At 42.4% G+C, this 21,942-nt stretch overlaps 1 protein-coding gene across 1 annotated transcript in view; it reads right to left on the bottom strand.

The window, feature by feature from the left end:
• FBXO16 (F-box protein 16) overlaps nt 1–15,081 on the bottom strand; it is a 162,402-nt gene extending 147,321 nt beyond the window's left edge. Inside the window, exon 1 of the mRNA XM_050802539.1 lies at nt 15,072–15,081. The gene's annotated coding sequence lies outside the window, so the exon portion shown is untranslated. The remainder of the gene's footprint in view (nt 1–15,071) is intronic.
• Nucleotides 15,082–21,942: the final 6,861 nt, after the last annotated feature.

Below are 21,942 nucleotides of genomic sequence, written 5' to 3'. Positions count from 1 at the left end.
GGCAGAAGAGGATTTAAACTATTAGTAGTATGTATTAGCATATATCTTGCCTCGATCATACAGTCTTTTATTGGGAGACCTTAGAAATCCTAAGGTCCAGCTTAACCTGGTGCAGACCTTCAAAACACCATCCTTTATAACCCTCTGCTTGAATGATTTCAGTAGCAGGAAGCTCACTATGTAAAGCCTTACATTTCATTTTTATTTTATTTTATATTTTTATTTTGTCTGTTTTTTTGTTGTTTGGCCTTCCATTTCATTTTGAGACAACTCTAATTGTTATAAAAGACTTTCCGTATATTGAGTGGAAATTATACCTTCACTCATTGATACTATTCTACAGATATACAATAATTCTATCACAGAAGTACTTTCTAGACATTTGGAAAAAAAAAAAAAAGGTATCCTATTTCCTCCAAATCTCTGCAGGCAAAATGTGTCCTATTCTCCAATTCCTATTCTCCAGTTATCCTATAACATCCTGTCAGACCCTAGTTCTTCTCCAAAACACTCCAGTTGTGAATACTCCTCTTAAAGTCTTCCAAAGAACTGAACACTCATCTCCAGATGCTGTAAAATCAGTGAAGATTGCATTGTACATTATGTGTATATAAACTTCGAATTAACCTCTACACTACTGTTAATCCGAAGTTTATGCAGAAAAACAGGAGCCCTTTTTTACAATCATCTCCCTCTAACCATTGAAGGGTCTAGCCATTTATATGATGAAGATATGTATATATACATATTCATTAATTGTCCAAACAAATTTGTCAACTAAAGTCAAATATTTCCCTGAGGCACTGATTGTCTACTATGTGCCAGGCAGTGAACCAAATAAAGTCCCTAATCTCCTATTTCTAAGATAAACCAAAGACTTAATTAAGATGGAAAAATATCCTAAATTATTGTTGCTAAATTTAAGATTCGCCTTTGAGGGAAGGGAGGAGGGTATTTTTGAGTGTTTTATGTTGATCATTGGCTAACTTGGTGGGCAAATGCCGGTCATTCGCCAGTTGAGGATTAATCAGCGTGTATGCTGGAGCACAGAGGTACATATATGCACAGTTTCTTCATCTGCAAAATGGAAGTATTGGACTAAGCCAGTGTTTTTTAGCTATGGGATCCTTCATCAAATAAAATAGTGTCTGTAGTCTCAGTATGTAAAATAGATAAAAGCACCCTTTTGTTTAAAAGAAGTGTAAGGTCCCTGAATTCCACTTATTTGGCCCAGCCCTTCTTAACCCCTGTCCATTACAGCATCTCTTGAAGCACGGAGACAGAACTCTCTTCCAGCTGGAAGAGCCCACTTTAAAAATTACTAAACTGTTCTGTATCTTGACTGGTGGTGGCCACACACATCAGCATGTGATAAAATTGCACAGAATTGCATATACACACACCCAAATGAGTGCATATAAACCAATGAAATCTGATTAATATTGATGGATTATATCTATACCAATTTCCTGGTTTTTATATCATAGTTACCACTGGGGAAAACTGGGTGTGGGTATTCTTTAAACTGCATGTAAATCTACAATTAAAAAGTGTAACAAAATTTTTTCGTAAATTAAAATAATCTCTAGGTCCCTTCTAAAATTCTCTGATTAATGCCCCATTCATTTTCTAGCTGCCTTTCCTTTCCGTTAATTTTAAAGAAACAATTAGCATTTGTTTTGAAGAGACTCTTGGTGAAAGTATCTTACCCGGGAATTTTTCGATTGTTACGTGGCCCTCCTAATTGGGTGTTCTCAGTGAAAACAAGACACTGGTAATGTGCTTTACATAATTAGAAAATAGCCCTCACATTCTACCTGTTTCCAACCCCCCACTTCCTCTAAGCTTCCCAGGAGCAATGATTCAGAAGTCAAACTGCTCAGGACCCCTACTCCAAGTGTGGCAGAAGAATGGCCTCTTAAAGATGTCCACTTCCTGATCCCCAGAACCTGAGAATACCTTACCTTATATGGCAAAAGGGACTTTGCAGATATGATTAAGGTTACCGATCTTGAAGTGGGGAGATTATCTTGAATTATCCAAGGAGACCCTATCTAATCACATGATTCCTTAAAAGAAGAGAACCTTTCCCAGCTGTGGTCAGAGAGAAATGTGACAATGGAAGAAGGCTAAGAAAGGCTCAACATTGGAAGGACTTAACCCAAGGTCACTGGCTTTAAAGATGGAGGAAAGAGGCCATGAGCTAAGGAATGCAGGCAGCCTTTCAAAGCTGGAAATGGCTTTCAGCTGACAGCCGACAAGAAAATATGGCTCTCAGTCCTGCAACTGCAAGGAACTAAATTCTGCCAACAACCAGAATGAGCAAAGGTATTAATCCTTCCTGAATGTCTCCAGAAAGGAACCACTGACATCACGACTTTAAGGCAGTAAGACCCACGTCAAGACTTCTGAGCTACAGAACTGGAAGTTAATAAATTCATGTTGCTTAAACCCCTAAATTTGGGGTAATTTCTTACGGCAGCAATAGAAAGCTAATATACTAAGCCTCACACCTCCACATCTGCAAAGTGTAGGCAGTAAACAAATGAGTAATGGAAAATGGCCCAAGGAGGCCATTAAGAGTCAGAAACATTTCAGAGAGCTGGCCAGTTGCCATGAAACAGACTGTTGAGGTGGGTGGAGGCAGGTTGGAGGAATTGAGATTAATAAGCGCAATCGGTCCCTGCTGCCTTTCTTCTGATTTCATCTCTTTTATTATTATTATTATTATTTTTATTATTATTTATTTATTTATTTATTTATTTTGAAACGGAGTCTCGCTCTGTCTCCCAGGCTGGAGTGCAGTGGCGTGATCTCGGCTCACTGCAAGCTCCGCCTCCCGGGTTCACGCCATTCTCCCGCCTCAGCCTCCCAAGTAGCTGAGACTACAGGCGCCCGCCACCACGCCCGGCTAGTTTTTTGTATTTTTAGTAGAGACGGGGTTTCACCATGTTAGCCAGGATAGTCTCGATCTCCTGACCTCGTGATCCACCCGCCTCGGCCTCCCAAAGTGCTGGGATTACAGGCTTGAGCCACCGCGCCCGGCCTATTATTATTTTTTTACCATTACTTTTTCAGTTTTCATTTATTTCCATATGGTCTTCATTTTTCTCTTTTAATCTAATCAAGCATGGTGGTTTTTTGTTGTTTTTTTTTTCCAACCCCACACTTCCACCAGCAAATGAACCCATTTGTCAGAAGGAGATGAGGAGCAACTTAGGCTTTGGAAAAATGAGATTTTCACATGTACCAACTATTGAAAAGTTAGGGAACACAGCTTTAGTATCTAGTCTCTGGGTTCTCCTGAGACTGTGAACATACACAAAAAAGAGTTATACACAAATCCACTTATTTAAACAAACAAAAGCTACAACACCAGGCACTCAAAAATATTTTGAAAATAACAAAAGCTCTCTACTAAGGTACTGAGGAGTCACTGTCTTCTATTCTGCAGCTGAAGAATTATATTGAGCTCTTTTCACTCTCTCTGTGGACAGCTCAAGACTAAAAGCCCTTTGGGGCCAATGGAATGTCCTCATCAGCCTCAAATAATATTAGACAAGCTACTGTACAATAACAAAAACGGCAGAGGAGTTTAAACACGCCACATGACACCAGACTTGTTGGAAAAGTGTTTGCTAAATGTGGGAAACACGTTCATACACTATGTATGCAAGCTTTTGATTTCTCACATGTCCAGGTGACCAGAAAGGCAGAAAGAGGGAAGTTGTTCTCTGACGACAGATAGGGTACAGTTGAGCCAGATTAGGGGAACTGTTGGTAACAGGCCCCCAGGGCACAGGTAATGCATGGGCCTCCACTCATCAATTTGGTGGATTCCAAATGAACCCTTATTATAGTGACAAAGATTCCCGTGCATTCTCAGCGTGATGGTAGTAAGCATTTCTGAAAATTCCAAAAATGTATGGGCCAGATATTGGCTTATTTCTGGAGCCCCTGCTACAGCACTAAAATTAACAAATCCAGAGGTTCTCAGGTGGGAACAAGCTAAATCCTGTAACTGAAAACTCCTTGACGTCCTATTTTGGGGGAGAAAAAAATTGAAAAATCCTTCCTTTCTTCTCCTTGTCCTGTTCATTGATAAAGGCTCTTTACGTGACATATTTAACTCTAAGCCTGTTTCAGCTTTCATAATTTTGGTTGTTTTCAGAGCCAAGGGTCATTTGTATATTGTTCCTTGTCTGTTGATGAAAATTGCTTTAGAAAATGATGTTCAAGTATCTGTAACCATTCAATAGCATTCATTCATTCATTCATTCAGTAAATACTCATTTGTTTACCTACTCCTTTTGTAAGACCCTAGGCATGCAAAGGAGAAAATGACGTGGTTTCTTTTTTTTTTTTTTTTTTTGAGACGGAGTCTTGCTCTGTCACCCAGGCTGGAGTGCAGTGGCACAATCTCAGCTCACTGCAACCTGGGTTCACGCCATTCTCCTTCCTCAGCCTCCCGAGTAGCTGGGACTATAGGCGCTCGCCACTACGCTCGGCTAGCTTTTTGTATTCTTTAGTAGAGATGGGGTTTCACTGTATTAGCCAGGATGGTCTCGATCTCCTGACCTCGTGATCCACCTGCCTTGGCCTCCCAAAGTGCTGGGATTACAGGCGTGAGCCACCGCGCCCTGCCAGTGACATGGTTTCTAATCTTGCAAAGCTCACACAGCTCACACTGTTGTGAGGAGATGAGCTCCTAAACACCTGAGTACTGCAATACTGCTGTGCTCAAAGCATCATGGAGGCACACATGTGGAAGAACTTCTGCCATGAGGACTGATGGTACAGAGGGGTTTGTAGAATATGGAAGAGTCAATCAATGTTTATTGACCACCTATTGATTGTTGAGATTATGTCAGGGAACAAAATGCCCTTGTTCTGTTGAAGTCCTGTAATCAGAATTTTGAATCTAAAGGGAGAACACAAACAATAAACATTAATTTCAGATAGTGATAAATATTATAACATGGTCTGATAAGAGACCCCTAAAGGTCTTCATAAACAATGTGGATATTGTTTAAAGTAATAAACAGTGGTTTTAGTTAAGGGATTAACATGACATAATTTTATTTTTTTAAAAAATTATTCGGCAGCTCCATAGAAAATGGGTTGTTAGGACCAAGATTGCACATAGGATCCTGGGCAACATGGTGGAACCCATCTTTACAAAAAAAAAAAAAAAACAAAAATTAGCAGGGTGTCACGGTGTGCACCTGTGGTTCTACGAGCTATTTGAGAGGCTGAGGTGGGAGGATCGTTTGAACCAGGGAGGTAGAGGTTGCAGTGAGCTGAGATTGCACCACTGCACTCCATACTGTGTGACAGATCAAGATCCTGTGTTAAAAAAAAAAAAAAACAAAACACACACACACACACACGGAGACCAATTCAAAAAGCAACTATGCCAGTACACATTAGAGATACTAGTATGGCTGGTACTCAGATTCTAGTTGTAGAGATGAACAAAAAAGGGAAGTATTTTGAAAGTAGAGCTAGACGTACTGATGTACTGGACGTGACAGATGAAGGAAAGGGGATGAATAATAGATGACTTTGTTTTTTGACTAGAACAGCCTCATGGATTATGGTGTCACTTACTGAAATGAAGACTGGGGGAAGAGCAGATGCTGGAGAGAGAAAAATCATATGCTCTATTCTGGACTGGTTAGATGTAAGGTGACTGCTAGCCATCCAAGTGGAAATGCCAGGTAAGCAGGTGGACTTATGAGTCTGCAGCTCTGGTTGAGTTTGACCTGAGATAGAAACTTGAGAATCATCAAGATTTAGATGGTATTTAAAGCCATCCGGCTACATGAGATTACCTTGGAGAAGACTTTGTAGTGAAGAGAATTTGAGTAGAGGACAAAAGGTCAGGAAAGCAGAGAAGGAGAGACCTGTGAGATAGGGAGACAGTCAGGGGGATGTGTTATCACGGAAGCCAGGAGAGAAAGGAGATTTGTAAAGGAGAGAGTGGTTCAACCAATCAAATGATTCTTAAAGATCAAATAAGGCAGTGGGCGCAGTGGCTCATGCCTGTAATCCCAGCACTTCGGGAGGCTGAGGCCAGTGGATCACCTGAGGTCAGGGGTTCAAGACCAACCTGGTCAACATGGTGAAACCCTTGTCTCTACTAAAAATACAGAAAATTGGCTCGGCGTGGTGGTAGGCGCCTGTAATTCCAGCTACTCGGGAGACTGAGGCAGGATGCTTGAACCCGGGAGGCGGAGGTTGCAGTGAGCTGAGATCATGCCATTGAACTCCAGCCTGGGTAATGAGTGAAACTCCATCTCAAAAAAAAAAAAGATCAAATAAAGCCAGACACCGTGTCTTACACCTGTAATTCCAGCACTTTGGGAGGCTGAGGTGGGAGGATTGCTTGAAGCCAGGAGTTTGAGACCAGTTAGGCAACAAAGTGAGACCCCTGTCTCTACAAAAAAGAAATATATATATACACACACACATATATACATATATTTTTATTAAATATAATATAAATATAATATTTATATAATAAATTATATATAAATATATATGTAAAAATATATGTAAATTTATATATTATCCAGGTGTGGTTATATATTTTTTTATGTATATTATATATTATATATTTAGTATGTATTATTTGTATATTAATATATAAAAATTAATGTATATATAAATATATAGATTTATATATAAATATATATTAATTTATATTAATTCATATATTATATATTAATTTATATATGTATACACATACATAAAAAAGCCAGGTGTGGTTAGCTCATAGTCTCAACTACTCAGAAGGCTGAGGTAGGAGAATCACTTAAAGCCCAGGAGTTTGAGGCTGCAGTGAGCTATGATGCTACCACTGTACAAGACCCTGTCTTAAAAAAAAAAAGATCAAATAAGATGATGACTGAGAAAGACAATTTGATTTGACATCATGGAGGTTATTGAAAAGAACAACTTCAGTGGGTAGGAGTAAAGGCAGTTGCAAACGGATTGAGGAGTAACTGGGGAATTTGCATTTCTAGCACTTGAAAGATTAGATACTTTCAGTGACCTTCCCAACGAAAACAGCACAAATTCTGGACTATGTATGAAAATCTTTGTAATTTGCATTGCTAAGCTGCCCTGATCTTACCAATAAAAGTCAAAAACAAAGTGAAAGCAAAAATCATTGGTAATAAGCACCAGAAGCAGCTCTGCTGTGAGAGTTTCTGCTGAACTCTAGAGACAGCACAGCATGTGGGGGCAAGAGATTGAGCCTAAGCTCCAGCCCATTAGAGAATGTAATAGGAGACTTCCAAAGGGGTATACTTTCAATGTGAAGGTGAGGGAGGAAAAAAGAAGTCATGCAGAACAGGACATCAAAGAAACTTAATTGCTTCAAATTTAGCGTTGGTTGGCAGGAGTATGGTGAATCCCCTCTGAGAATTTGTAACCATAACTGCCTTCATGAACATTGTTTGTTCCAAATACACACTTTTCTCTGTGTGGTTTGAATCTAAAGCCAAGAATATAACTCAAAGGGTCCTGGATGACTGTAATTTCATGCAACCGGCAGAAGCAAATGCACCATTTCTTTGGAGGAATGCAATTTCAGTTCAGGTGTCAAGGAATTCCCACAGAGAAATTTGCAAGGTAAATGAAAAGTTCATAGTCAAAACTAGCAAAACACACAAAAGAGCACAAGACATTGTGAGTGAGAGCCTGTTCGCCAAAGACTTCCATATTCTAACATTAATAAAGAATACAAAATAATTTAATATATTTAAAGAAATAAAAGAAGGTATTGGGGTATAACTAAGGAACAAGATACTGTGGAAAATGCCAAGACAGATTTGGAAAAAAAAAAGACCTAATTGAATTCATAGGTATGAACAATTTAATTAGAAACAACAGAAGAAACAACTGATGAGAGATTAGTGAAATAAAAAAGTGACTTTTTTAAATGTCCAGGATTCTTTAGCTTTTCACTTCTAACAAATAGAATAAAGCAGAAGTGAAGCTATACAGTTTTGGAGATAAGGTCATAGGAGTCACTGTGGCTTCCTGCAGCTTCTTGCTGTTTCTCTTGGATCCCTTTCTGGGGAAGCCAGCTGTCATGTCATGAGGGGACTCCAGCAGCCCTGTGGAGAGGCCAGGTGACAAGGAGCTGAGGCCTTGGGGCAAGCCAAGGCCTGGGAAGCAGCTACTCTAGCCCTGGTGATGCCCTCACACGACCACAGCCCTGGCTGACGGCTCCTTGTGAGACGCTAAGCCAGAACCACCAACCAAGCACACCTGGACTCCTGACTCTCAGAAACTGTGAAATGATCAACCTTTGCTGCATTACACTGCTCCCTTTTGGAGTAATTTGTTATGCCACAATAAATAACTAACACAAGATTGATTTGAAGAAGTTATCCCAAATGCAGCACAAGACAAAGAAATAGACGTGAAATGACATTAAATCAGCATTCCAGGAAAAGCAATGGGAAAAAGAAATATTTCAAGTGCTAATAGCTAAGAATTTTCTAGAATTGTTGAAAGATATTAATCATTAAGTCCATGGAGCCCAGTGAATGCTAAGATGAATAATTTGTTTAAGTGCATTTGGACACGTTATAGGAAAATGGAAGAATACCAGAAGGGAAAAAATGAAGCAGCCAGAACGGAGACAGATCAATCATAAAGGAATAGCAATTACACCAAAGGCTGGTTTCTTTACAGCAATAGTGGAAGTCAGGAGTCGGGAATATATCTTAGTTTATTGAAAGAAAAGCAATTGTAAACCAGGAATTATCAGTTGGCAAAACTATCTCTCAAAAATGAAGGCTCGGCTGGGCTCAGTGGTTCATGCCTGTAATCCCAACACTTTGGGAGGCCGAGGCAGGCGTTATCACCAGAGATCAGGAGTTCGAGACCAGCCTGGCCAACATGATGAAACCCCGTCTCTACTAAAAAAAAAAATACAAAAATCTTGGCCAGGTGTGGTGGCGTGAACCTGTAATCCCAGCTACTCGGGAGACTGAGGCAGTCTTGAACCTGGGAGGCGGAGGTTGCAGTGAGACAAGATCGCTCCACTGCACTCCAGCCTGGCAACAGAGCAAGACTCCATCTAAAAAAAAAAAAAAAGAATGAGGGCTCAAATTATCTGGGTAGCCAAGATCACCACTATGGCCACCTACCCCAAGTCCCTCCATATCTACCTCTTACTGTTTTTCAAGAAGAATACAACCATACACATCACACACCTTTAGCGTAACAAGACAAACACCGCAAATTTCAAATTACCTAAAGCAGGAAAGTAAACACTGTCTTATAGCAGAGATTTCTCTTGAGGCCCCACTGCCAAACTTTGCAGAGAACCAGAGGGTCTAGAAAAACTGCACTTAAGAACGAAAAGGGGCCTGGCGCGATGGCTCACGTCTATAATCCCAGCACTTTGGGAGGCTGAGGCAGGTAGGTCACTTAAGGTCAGGAGTTGGAGACCAGCTTTGCTAACATGGTGAAACCTGATCTCCACTAAAAATACAAAAATTATCTGGGCATGGTGGTGCACACCTGTAGTCCCAGCTACTTGGGAGGCTGAGGCAGGAGAATCACTTGAATCCAGGAGGCAGAGGTTGCAGCGAGCTGAGATCGTACCACTGCACTCCAGCCTGGATGACAGAGCAAGATTCCGTCTCAAAAACAAAAAAGGAGAGAGAGAGAAAACGAGTTTGAGCTAAAATCAAAGTTTCACTCACATTATGAAAATATTGGAAAAGAGTCCTGTCAGATTAGAGGTCGCAGGACTTTAAGAGTACATGCAAGATTCAAGGACACCGTCATCTTCTCGGGGCAAAGAGAGTAAAAAAATGGGGAGCAGTAGAGGCAGAAGTGCCCTGTGGAAACTGAGTAGTAAAGGGGAAAAGAACCACGAGGGGAAATTTCAGAATCTTGCAAAATGAAAGAAAACCAAAAAGTCAAAGGACAGCTAAACCCTTCCCTTGACTCTTTCCCAAAATCTGCCCATTGAAGAAATACACTTTACTACCCCATCAGAAGAGGATGCTCCCAAACTCACCACAAACCCTGCTCAGGAAATGCATAGACGTAAACAGTCTTCACTTATATAAACCTACTTCAAGAAAGAAACAGAAAAAGAAAAGCAAAAGATTTTGGCCGGTAAAATTTCCATCACCACTGCCCAAAAATAATATCTGCAAAGCTGAGAAAAACCAAAACAGAACGCTACCCAGAAATATAAGAAGACTGGAGTCTACATATTGATAGGGTCCACTGGGCACTGAGAAAACTGATTTGGAATTATCAATTCTGAAACATATCCTGGTAAGGTAAACTGTGGATGCAACCGAAATGAATCACACCGCCTAGCATTCACGTCCTTTGTAATCTCCTCCCACACTGACTCTGGCTTGGTCATGTGAGTTGCTTTGGCCAATAAGACATCAGCATGTTGCAAGCAGGTGCTTGTTAAGTGTTTGTATATTAGGGGTTGTCCTCTTGGAATGCTCCTACTTGGAGCCATTAGCGCCCATATAAAGAGGCCCAGCTACCCTGTGTTTTAGCCACCCTAGCTAAGGCAATAAACATGCGAGTGTCCCAACAGAGACCATGTGTAGCAGAAGAATTGCACATGTAATTCCAACTCAAATTGCAGAATCATGAGATATAATAAATATTTATTGTCTTAAGTCACTAAGTTTTGGGGTGGTTGGTTAACTAAAGCACCTGGTAAAATGATTAGACTTTAAGGACACAGAAAAAAACCCTCGGAGTCTTGAGAAGAAAAAAAAAAGTTAACTAACTTAAAAAGACATGAGAATTATTCTGGCATTAAACTTCTCAAAAGCAATATACAAAGCAAGACCAACATAAAGCCTCATTTTTAGGAGACTCGAGAAAAGAAGGAATTTTATGTTCAGCTAAAGTGTCCTTCAAGTATTGAAGCTTTAGGGGGAAAAAAAAGCTTTAAACATACAAGAACTAAATAACCAATGGCTCAAACAAGAAATCAGAAGGGAAATTATAAAATACTTTGAAATGTATGAAAATAAAAACACAACATACCAAAACTTACGGGATGTAGTGAAAGGAGGGAAATTTATAGCTGTAAACTACATTGAAAAAAAGAAGTTCTCAAATCAATAACCTAAAAAAAAAAAAAAAGAGCACACTAAACCCCAAGGAAGCAGAGGGAAGAAAATGATAAAAGTTACAGCAATCAATATCAGGAAATTAACATTGATACAGTACTACCATATAATCCATGGATCCCATTCAAATTGTGAACACACACTTTGAGCCCATGTATATATTCTATTCCTCAACAAATTTTTTTGAGGAAAAAAATTTTACCCACTTGCTTTTTTTACCCACATCCTTCTACGAGTTTTACCTGAATAAATGTTAGCAGACTATTACTCTGACAGCTGTCAAATAATTGATTTTGCTAATTCTATCATTCCTTACGCTTTTTTTTTTTTAAGACAGAGTATCCCCAGGCTGGTGTGCAGTGACACAATCTCAGCTCACTGCAACCTCTGCTTCCTGGGTTTAAGCAATCCTCCCACCTGAGCCTCCTGATAACTGGGACCACAGGTGTGCACCACCACACCCGGCTGAGTTTTTAGTTTTTTTGTAGAGATGAGGTCTTGCTGTGTTGTCCAGGCTGGTCTTGAAATCCTGGGCTCAAGTAATCCTCCTGACTCAGCGTGAGCTACCACGCCCAGCCTGTTTACTTTTTGTTATACCTTATGCTGTAACTTATAATTAATGTTAAAATAATCTGTAATTTGATGAAACTGTGTTTTCCACAGAATAAGGCTAATTATTTTTTCAATGCTTTTTTTTTTTTTTTTAAGAGACAGGTTCTCGCTTTGTCACTCAGGCTGAAGTGCAACAGTGCAATCACAGTACACTGCAGCCTCAACCACCCAGGCTCAAGCAATCCTTCCTGCTCAGCCTCCTGAGTAGGTGGAACTACAAGCATGCACTACCACGCCCAGCTATTTTTTTTTTAATGTTTTTGTAGAGACAAGGCCCAGCTATGTGGTGCCCAGGTTGGTCTTGAACTCCTGGGCTCAAATAATCCATCGTAGCCTCCCAGAATGCTAGGATTACAGGCGTGGGCCAATGCGCCTGGCCTAAAATGCTATTTGAATTTAAACATAGTAGTGTATTTCATGGGCCAGGCACGGTGGCCCACCCTGTAATCCCAGCACTTTGGGAGGCCGAGGCGGGTGGATTGCTTGAGGTCAGGAGTTCGAGACCAACATAGTGAAACCCCATCTCTACTAAAAATACATAACTTAGCCGGGCATGATGGCGGGTGCCTATAGTCCCAGCTACTCAGGACGCTGAGGCAGGAGAATCGCTTGAACCCAGGAGCAGAGGTTGCAGTGAGCCAAGATTGTGCCACTGCACTCCAGCCTGGGTGACAAAGTAAGACTCCATCTAAAAAAAAAAATATATATATATATATACACACACACACATATATATATATACATGAATGTATTTTATTAGTGCTACTCATTATTTCAGTGCCCAACCCAACCATCTCTCTCACCATCTAATAGTTTTGTGGGGCCTCCCAAGGTCCCTCAACCAGACTCAGACTGATGACTCAGCTCTCTTCCCTCTTGGCAATATTTAGGGATATTTTGGGTTCTGTCATGAACCATGAGGTTCATGGTCATGAGGTAATGGTCATGAGGCTCTGTTTGGGTCCTCTTGTCTCCCTAGGCTTGTTGCCTGCAATAAGTCATAATCCTAGGAAGAGTTAACAACAGGCTTAAAAAGTGGGTAGTGTGAGTTAAAGTCAGTGGTATGTGTTGGGCCTGGGGGCAGAGTGGACGCTCCTGGCTTTGAGTGACTTTGGCTCCAGTTTCTGGAGATAAGAAGTCCAGGGTCTGACTGTGGGAGACGGTGACCAAGGTGGCGCGTAGGAAATGGTCATTGGAGATGAGGGTATCAGGTAACCAAGAGGCTTGGATGTAGTGTTGGATGTATTGTTGGCACAGACCTTGAAGCTGCTGAGGCAGCTGCAGGAACCAGGTTGCAGAAGAAACCTGGGACCAGATGCTGCAGTCTTTAGCGCATGAAGGAGGGAGAGGGAGTGGTAAAGAGATGTTGCAACAAGAAGTGGGGGAGGGCCAGGCGCGGTGGCTCAAGCCTGTAATCCCAGCACTTTGGGAGGCCGAGACGGGCGGATCACGAGGTCAGGAGATGGAGACCATCCTGGCTAACGGTGAAACCCCATCTCTACTAAAAAATACAAAAACTAGCTGGGCGAGGTGGCGGGCGCCTGTAGTCCCAGCTACTCGGGAGGCTGAGGCAGGAGAATGGCGTAAACCTGGGAGGCGGAGTTTGCAGTGAGCTGAGATCTGGCCACTGCACTCCAGCCTGGGCGACAGAGCCAGACTCCATCTCAAAAAAAAAAAAAAAAAGAAGTGGAGGAGAATGCTATAGATGGATGGTGCATTCCTCACAGAGGCAGGGCATGTGGCCCAAGTCCTAGAACCCAGTAGATACTCAAATCACTTATTACACTGAAACTCTCAACATCAGAGTAGCGCATAGGTTAGAGTCTAGCCATTAGACAACAGAAATGCAGTTAAAATTCCTTTTTCTACTTGAGAGTGGGCTTTTTTTCTCTTCCCCATTAGCTTATCAGCATGGATTAATTTACAGATTAACATCTTTGTTTTGGAATGGATGAGATAAAAATAGGAAATTTTGTACGGTAGAAGGAAATATAAGGGTTCGGTCTGGGGATGTAAGTTCTAAGCCTGGAACGTGTTCTGAATGAGGCTAGGCGAAAGGTTGTAGGCACTAAAACCAATTTCATCTATTGGGTTGGTGCAAAAGTAATTGCGGGTTTTGATATTAAAAGTAATGGCAAAAACCACAATTACTTTTGTACTAACCCGATACTTCACAGTTTTAGACCAGACCACTCTTCACTGGTTTAAAACAAACTCTGAGAAAGGAATCCTGCCTTCTCTTCAATTCCCCCTTCGTTTGTATTTTCAGTGGTACTAACCGCCAATTCTCAGGCTCCAAATGTTGTCTTCTTCCTCTTCCATCCCTGGTTTTCCTCACTCTCCCTGGCCGTGTCAAAAATAAAATAAATTCTTGATGCAGGAACTCCATAAACATGTCTATGGAGGGGGGAATCCATTCTTTTGAAAAGAATCTCAGGATTGGAAAAGTGCTTAGAAATCATCCAACCTGGGGACTGGCAGACTTTTCCTGTAAAGGGCACACAGTTAACATTTCAGGCTAATTGTGACAGTTGTCTTGGGTGTGACTACTGGGGCCCATATTGTCACAGGTAGTAAAAGTATTTACCAAGACAGTCATCGGTAAAGAAAGGAAGATATATTAGAGAAAGGATGAGAATAAGTTGCAAGAATGCAAGGGGCAGCACAGCAAGGAAGGGGCTGTCTGCAAGGATGCAGGGGCCGGAGGGAAGCTGTACAAGGTCATGCTACAGGGGGTTACATGCAAGTAAGCTTGGGCTATATACACTCAGAAAATATTGGGGTGAATTATAACCGCCAGGCCTTTCCAGGTGCCTGAGGGAAACACTTTGCTGATCTTAGCCTTCTTGCAACTCACATATCTTCATTTCTGGAGTTGCAAGATACTGGCTGTGGTTTTTCACACAAAGGGGTTGCAAACAGGGTTAGGTCCCTGGATTAGGTCCCTGTTCTGCTAGCCTGGCTCCTTCCTAGTTCCTGTTAACTTATTGATTTGTTAGGGCCCCGGTCCCTGGATTAGGTCTATGTTTTGCCACCCCTGGTTCATTCCTAGTTCCTGTTAACTTATTGAATTGTTAGACCCCCGGTGCCTGGATTAGGTCCCTGTTCTGCCAGGCTGGCTCCTTCCTAGTTCCTGTTAACTTACTGATTTGTTAGGGTCCCACAACAGTCTCTGTCACAACCCCTTACCTCTACTGTTGTAAAACAAAAGTAGTCATGGATAATACAGAAACAAATGAGTAAGGCTGGTGCCAATAAAACTTTATTTACAAAAGCAGGCTGTAGGCCAGAATGGGTCCAAGGGCTGTGGTTTGCTGACCCCTGATCCAAACCAACAGATGATAAAACTGAGGCCCCGTTAGCCTGAAGGAAAACCAGGACTAGAAATCCACTTCCCGTGAGTCTCAGAGAAGAGCTCCTTCTATTAGAACAGAGATTCTCAAATTTTGCTTTGCATCAACATCACCTGGAGGCCAGAGAGGTGAGGGGCAATTATGAGAAAACAGATTCCTAAGGGATTTTTGATTCACTAGGTCTGCGGTAGGATCCAGGACTCTGAATTTTAAAAGCACACATGATTCTGCCCTCTATGGCCCAGGGATCATACTTTAAAATACATTTCCCCACATCACAGATGCTTTTTTTTTGAGACAGAATTTCACTCTGTCGCCCAGGCTGGGGTGCAGTGGTGCAATCATAGCTCACTGCAGCTTTGACCTCCCTGGCTTCAGTGATCCTCCCATCTCAGCCTACCAAGTATCTGGGACCACAGGTACATGCCACCATACCTGGCTGGTTTGTTTTTTTTTTTGTTTTTGTTTTTGTTTTTAGATACGCGGTCTCACCATGTTGCCCAAGCTGATCTCAAATTCCTGGGCTCAAGTGATCTTCCCACTTCAGCCTCCCACAATGCTGGGATTACAGTCATGAGCCCCTGTGCCCAGTCCCCCCACATCAAGGATTTTTGAGTCGCCTGGGCAACAAGTAAACCTTCTGTATCCCAGACAGACAAGTAAGCAGGTGATGACGAGACGTCTTGAAAGCGCCTCTGGATTTGCCCTCCCTTCCCCTTCGCCCCAGCAGCCCTTTCTCTTTAACAGCTGGCCTCAGTCACGGGGAGCAGGTGGGGCGTGTGCAGACACACCTGCCGGCAAGCCCAGAGGGGCGTCCCTCTAGGGAGCTTTCCTAATGAGCACCGCCTGCTGACTGACTGGAGGGGAGGAGCTCATTATTCGCTTTTGGCCCAGAGCCTTGTCTTGTAGGATTGCAAATGAAGGAATGCCTGTGGCTCCCACGTTCACCTCAGTGGAAAGATCTCAAAGCAACAGTGTAGTTCACACATCTCACTGAAAAGGGTCAGAGCAGCTGGAAGGAAGCTTGTGGAAGTTGCTTGGCACAGAATTTTCACACTTGATCTATTCCTTTCTTCCTCCATCCATTACTCCCACCTTGATCCCTTGAATGGGAACATTGTTTGCCCCAAGTCATCTAAAAGCCTCTGTTCTTTTGAACAATACCTGCCCCCCAGCCCCCAGATGCTTAGGAAATATAACCCGTAAGAAAATAACACGAGGTTAAGAATATTATGTCAGCAGTCCTTATTCCTATAAAGGCGCGGGCCTAATCCAGCCACTTTATTCCTTATGTTAGCCCTGCTTCAAACCCCTGATGGGACCTTTTTCTTGTAGCTCTTCTTCTCTTGGCAAGAACTCTAGAATGAAAGCCAAGCCTAGATATTTAGTGTTAAAAGTTAAGTTGGAATTTATAGAAGTCAATTCCAAAATGCCCTCCTGGGCCATCTGCCAGCTGACACCCAAGGAAAGGGAAGAGGCCGAGGGCAGAGGTCAGATTTAGACACAAGGTTGATGGCCTCACTGCAGTAACCACCTTCTTAATCACAAGACCACACTATGAAGACCGGGCGCGGTGGCTCACGCCGGTAATCCCAGCACTTTAGGAGGCCCAGGCAGGGCAATCACCTGAGGTCTCCATCTCAAACAACAACAACAACAACAACAACAAACAAACAAACAAAGGACCACAGAAGTGCAAAAAGGGAGGTTCCTCCCTCCACCGAAAGAGGGAGGTTCCCTTCATTGTGCCCCCCTGTTCCTGTCACCCACAGGTCCTAGAAGAGAGAGAGCCTTAGCTGGTCTTCCTGGTAGCCTTTGCACCTGCTGTCTGTCTATGACACGCTGACTCCCACTGCCCCCTGCACTTCTGAGCTGACGTCATATTCATTCAAAAATGTCCATTATCCTCAACAGATGTCCCCGATTTAGGATGGTTTGACTTAACAATTTTTTGACTTAACGATGGTGGTAACAACATGCATTCAATAGAAACCATACTTCCAGTACCCATACAACTTTTCTGATTTTCACTAAATTACATGAGGTATTGAACACTCTATGTAAAATAGGCTTGTATTAGATTACTTTCCCCAACCATCAGCTAATATAAGTGTTCCGAGAACATTTAAGGCAGGCGTGGCTATGCTGTGATGTTCTATAGGTATATTCAACGCTTTTTTTTTTTTTTTTGAGATGGAGTCTCACTCTGTTGCCCAGGCCGGAGTGCAATGGCACGATCTCGGCTCACTGCAACCTTTGCCTCCTGGGTTCAAGCAATTCTTCTGCCTCAGCATCCTGAGTAACTGGGATTACAGGCATCCGCCACCACACCCAGCTAATTTTTGTATTGTTTGTAGAGACGGGGTTTCATGATGTTGGCCAGGCTGGTCAAACTCGACCTCAAACCCCTGACCTCAAGTGATCTGCCCACCTCAGCCTCCCAAAGTGCTGGGATTACAGGAGTGAGCCACTGCACCTGGCCGCCTCAATGCATTTTCGACTTAGGATATTTTGAATTTACAATGGGTTTATGGGGACGTAATCCCATCCTCATTCAGGAGTGTCTGTATTTGAATCCTCCATTGTCCAAATGAGAAACAGGGGACTTGAGAGGTAAACAGGGGACCCGAGAGCCGAGGTAGCACAGCCTAACAGACCGCAGGACTGTGAGCCCTGCTGTTGCCATGGAATGGTGCAGCTTGGTGAGTTTTGAGACCATGGCGCTCCCTTTCCTGTGAGAAACCCGCTTTGATAAGGAGAGCGAGGTGGGCGGGGGACACAGAGAGGCACTGAGGGAAGCCCATCTTCGGAGATGAGCCCAGGCTTAGCCTTGCAAGGACTTCAGGTACATGTGGAGCAGGGGAGGGTCGGGGGAGGGGGAGGAGGCTGCTGGGCCCCCTCCCTGCTGCTCGTTCACTTTCCTCCTGGCTCTTTCTGTGCCTCTCTGCCTCCTTTCCTTGGCTTCTGCTTCTCTGTAGCCCTGTTTAGACCAAGAGTTGTTAACTTAGGGCTCCTGAAGTATAGAAACATGTTATCTATTTTATGGAAAAATGGCAGTGAACATAGGAGTACATGTGTTTTTTTGTAGAACAATTTATTTTCTTTGAAATATATACCCAGTAAGGGGATTGCTGGGTCAAATGGTAGTTCTAAGTTCTTTGAGAAATCTCCAAACCGCTTTTCACAGTGACTGAACTAATTTACATTTCCAACAACAGTGTACAAGAGCTCCCTTTCACCATAGCCTCGTCGGAATCTGTTTTTTCACCTTTTTTGCGAAACAGGCCGGGCACGGTGGCTCACGTCTGTAATCTCAGCATTTTGGGAGGCTGAGGCGGGTGGATCACAAGGTCAGGAGTTCAAGACCAGCCTGGCCAAGATGGTGAAACCCTGTCTCTACTAAAAATACAAAAATTAGCCAGGCGTGGTGGCACGTGCCTGTAATCCTGGCTACTTGGGAGGCTGAGGCAGGAGAATCACTTGAACCTGGGAGGCAGAGGTTGCAGTGAGCCGAGATAGTGCCACTGCACTCCAGCCTGGGTGACAGAGCAAGACTCCATCTAAAAAAAAAAAAAAAAAACAAAGCACCCAGAAAAATGGGTTGTTGCCTTCACTTTTTAATAATAGCCTTTCTGACTGGTGTGAGATGGTATCTCACTGTGGTTTTGATGTGTATTTCTCTGATGATTAGTGATGATGAGCATTTTTTTCATATGTTTCTTGGCTGCTTGTATGTCTTGAGAAGTGTCTGTTCATGTCTTTTGCCCACTTTTTAAAGGGGTTATTTCCTTGTTGAATTGTTTAAGTTCCTTGTAGATTCTGGATATTAGAGCTTTGTCAAATACATAATTTCAAATATTTTCTTATATTCTATAGGTTGTTCACTTTGTTTTTATTTTTTATTTTTGTTGTTTGTTTGTTTATTTGTTTTGAGACAGTCTCACTTTGTTGCCCAAGCTGGAGTGCAGTGGCGTGATCTTGGCTCACTGCAGCCTCTACCTCCTGGGTTCAAGCAATTTTCCTGCCTCAGCCTCCTGAGTAGCTGGGACTATAGGCACATGACACCACGCCCGGCTAATTTTTGTATTTTCAGTACAGATGAGGTTTCACCATGTTGGCCAGGCTGGTCTCAAACTCCTGACCTCAGATGATCACTCTGTTGATAGTTTCTTTTGCTGTACAGAGCTCTTTAGTTTAATAGGTCCCACTTCTCAATTTTTGTTTTTGTTGCAATTACTTTTGAGGACTTAATCATAAATTCCTTCTTAAAGCCTATGTCCAGAATGATGTTTCCCAGGTTTTCTTCTGGGATTCTTATAGTTTGAGGTCTTACATTTAAATATTTAATCCATCTTGAGTTAATTTTTGTATCTGGTGAAAGGTAGGGGTCCATTCTTCTGCATATGGCTAGCCAGCTATCCCAGAACCATTTATTGAATAGGGGTTCCTTTCCCCATTGCTTATTTTTGTTGATTTTGTTGAAGATGAGGTGGCTGTAGGCGTGCAGCAGCTTTACTTCTGGGTTCTCTGTTCTGTTCCATTCATCTATGTGTGTGTGTGTGTGGTTTTTTTTGTGCCAGTACCATGCTGTTTTGGTTTTGGTAACCTTGTTGTATAGTTTGAGGTTGAATAATGTGATGCCTCTGGCATTGTTCTTTTTGCTTAGGATTGCTTTGGTGATTTGGGCCCTTTTTTGGTTCTATATGAAATTTTAGGATAGTTCTATCTAGTTCTGTGAAAAATGACATTGGTAGTGTCAAAGGAATAGCATTGCATCTACAGATTGCTTTTGGCAGCATGGCCATTTTAAGGATATTGATTCTTCCAATCCATTTCCAATGGTATGAAATGGTTTTCCATTTGTTTGTGTCATCTCTGATTTCTTTCAGCAGTGTTTTGTAGTTATCCTTGCAGAGATCTTTCACCTCCTTAGTTAGATGTATTCCTAGGTATTTTGTTTTAAATGGGATTGCATTATTGCTTTGTCTCTCAGCATGAACATTATTGGTGTTTAGAAATGCTACTGGCTTTTGTAAATTGAATTTTTTTTTTTTTTTTTCAGACAGAGTCTTGCTCCGTTGCCCAGACTGGAGTGCAGCGGTGTGATCTCAACTCACTGCAATCTCTGCCTCCCTGGCTCAAGTGATTCTCCTGCCTCAGCCTCCCAAGTAGCTGGGATTGCAGGTGTGCACCACCATGCCCAGATAATTGTACATTGAATTTGTATCCTGAAACTTTACTGAAGTCATTTGTCAGTTCCAGAAGCCTTTTGGTGGAGTCTTTAGGGTTTTCTAGGTAGAGAATCATACAGTCAGCGAAGAGAGTTTTGACTTCTTTTCCTATTTGGATGCCTTTCATTTCTTTCTCTTGCCTAATTGCTCTGGCTAGGACTTCCTATGTTCCTAATTTTAAAAGCCACCTAGCTGGATATTTTCTTCTTAGAAACATTTTTTTTATGAGGATAGTTGCAGGCTGCTTTTGACTTGCCTATGACAATTCACTTGGCTCCCCAGGAACCCCGTTAATGGGAAGTTCCCCAGGATGGCCTACTTAGACATCTGGAGCGTAACGGCTCCCTCTAGCGTCACTGTTTCAGATTGCATATTGCTCGGGTGAGGAAGGTAAGAATTCCAGTCCGTGGACAGGATTGGCTGTCAGCAGGCTGTGGGGCTGCCAGGACAGGTGGCTGCAGATGTAGGAGAGAAAAGGAAGAGTCTTATACTGTGCTCCTGAGCAATGCGAGACTTTTCATGATTTGCCTCAACAATTACAGAGAACACCCCTTTGACATTCAAGGGTACAGACTGCACTCCCACTTTGTGGCGTTCCGATATCTTGGCATATAAATATTCCCGTATGCTGTATTATTTTTCAATGTTGAAATATTGGTATTTTTGTTGGCACGATGCTATCATTGTGGTATGTTAAAAATCTGGGCTAGGCACAGTGGCTCATGCTTGTAATCCCGGCACTTTGGGAGGCCAAGGTGGGAGGATCACTTAAAGCCAGGAGTTCCAGACCAGCCTGGACGATACAGCAAGACCCCCATCTCTACAAAAAAAGAAAAATTAACTGGGCATGGTGGCATACGCCTGTAGTACCAGTGACTCAGAAGGCTGAGGCCAGAGGATGATTTGGGCCCAGGAGTTTAGGCTGCAGTGAGCTATGACTGCACCACTGCCCTCCAGACTGGGCAACAGAGCAAGACCCTGTCTCAAAAACTAACTAACTAACTAAATAAATAAAAGAAAACTTTACATCTTGAGATATATTTAGAGAGTTAGACACTAGCTTAATTTTCAAATGGAGTAAACATGCACTCATCTAGGAAGCATTCTCAGATGCTTTGGTAAGGAGCAAGGACAGAAAGGAAAGTAACTGATAAGAATCTCTGGGAAGAATGAGTCTTAGTTCTCAAAGACATTTGAACCAACACAGTACGAACATGACAGCGTTGAAGTTGAAACAGGTAACTCTGCGTTAGAATCTCCAGCTGTCCATGCCAGAAGATGATAAAAAAAAATCCAGACAAAAGCTATAACTAAGAGTCAATAAAATGATTGCAGTTCCTGGAAGGTAAGCACAAAGCAGTTGTCCTAAAAAGATTCGTTTCAATGTTATAAAGCAAGACCAAAAACATGTGTAATTTGAAATGGACTCAGAGAAATAAGTCAAAGCTGTTAACTCTGAGGATGCCACCTGCATACCACAGCATGTCTGGAGCTGAGATCCTTCCACCCAGCAGATAGTTGTGTGTTTGCATTGCCACTGTGTTTGGTACAGTCACAGGAAAAGGTACAGTAATGAAGCACAGAGCAGGGAAAGCCGTGCCTGCT

Source organism: Macaca thibetana, chromosome 8 (assembly GCF_024542745.1).
Source record: "Macaca thibetana thibetana isolate TM-01 chromosome 8, ASM2454274v1, whole genome shotgun sequence".
NCBI lineage: Eukaryota > Metazoa > Chordata > Mammalia > Primates > Cercopithecidae > Macaca > Macaca thibetana.
The sequence above is the reverse complement of the archived record's forward strand: the minus strand, read 5'-3'. Positions and strand labels throughout refer to the sequence as shown.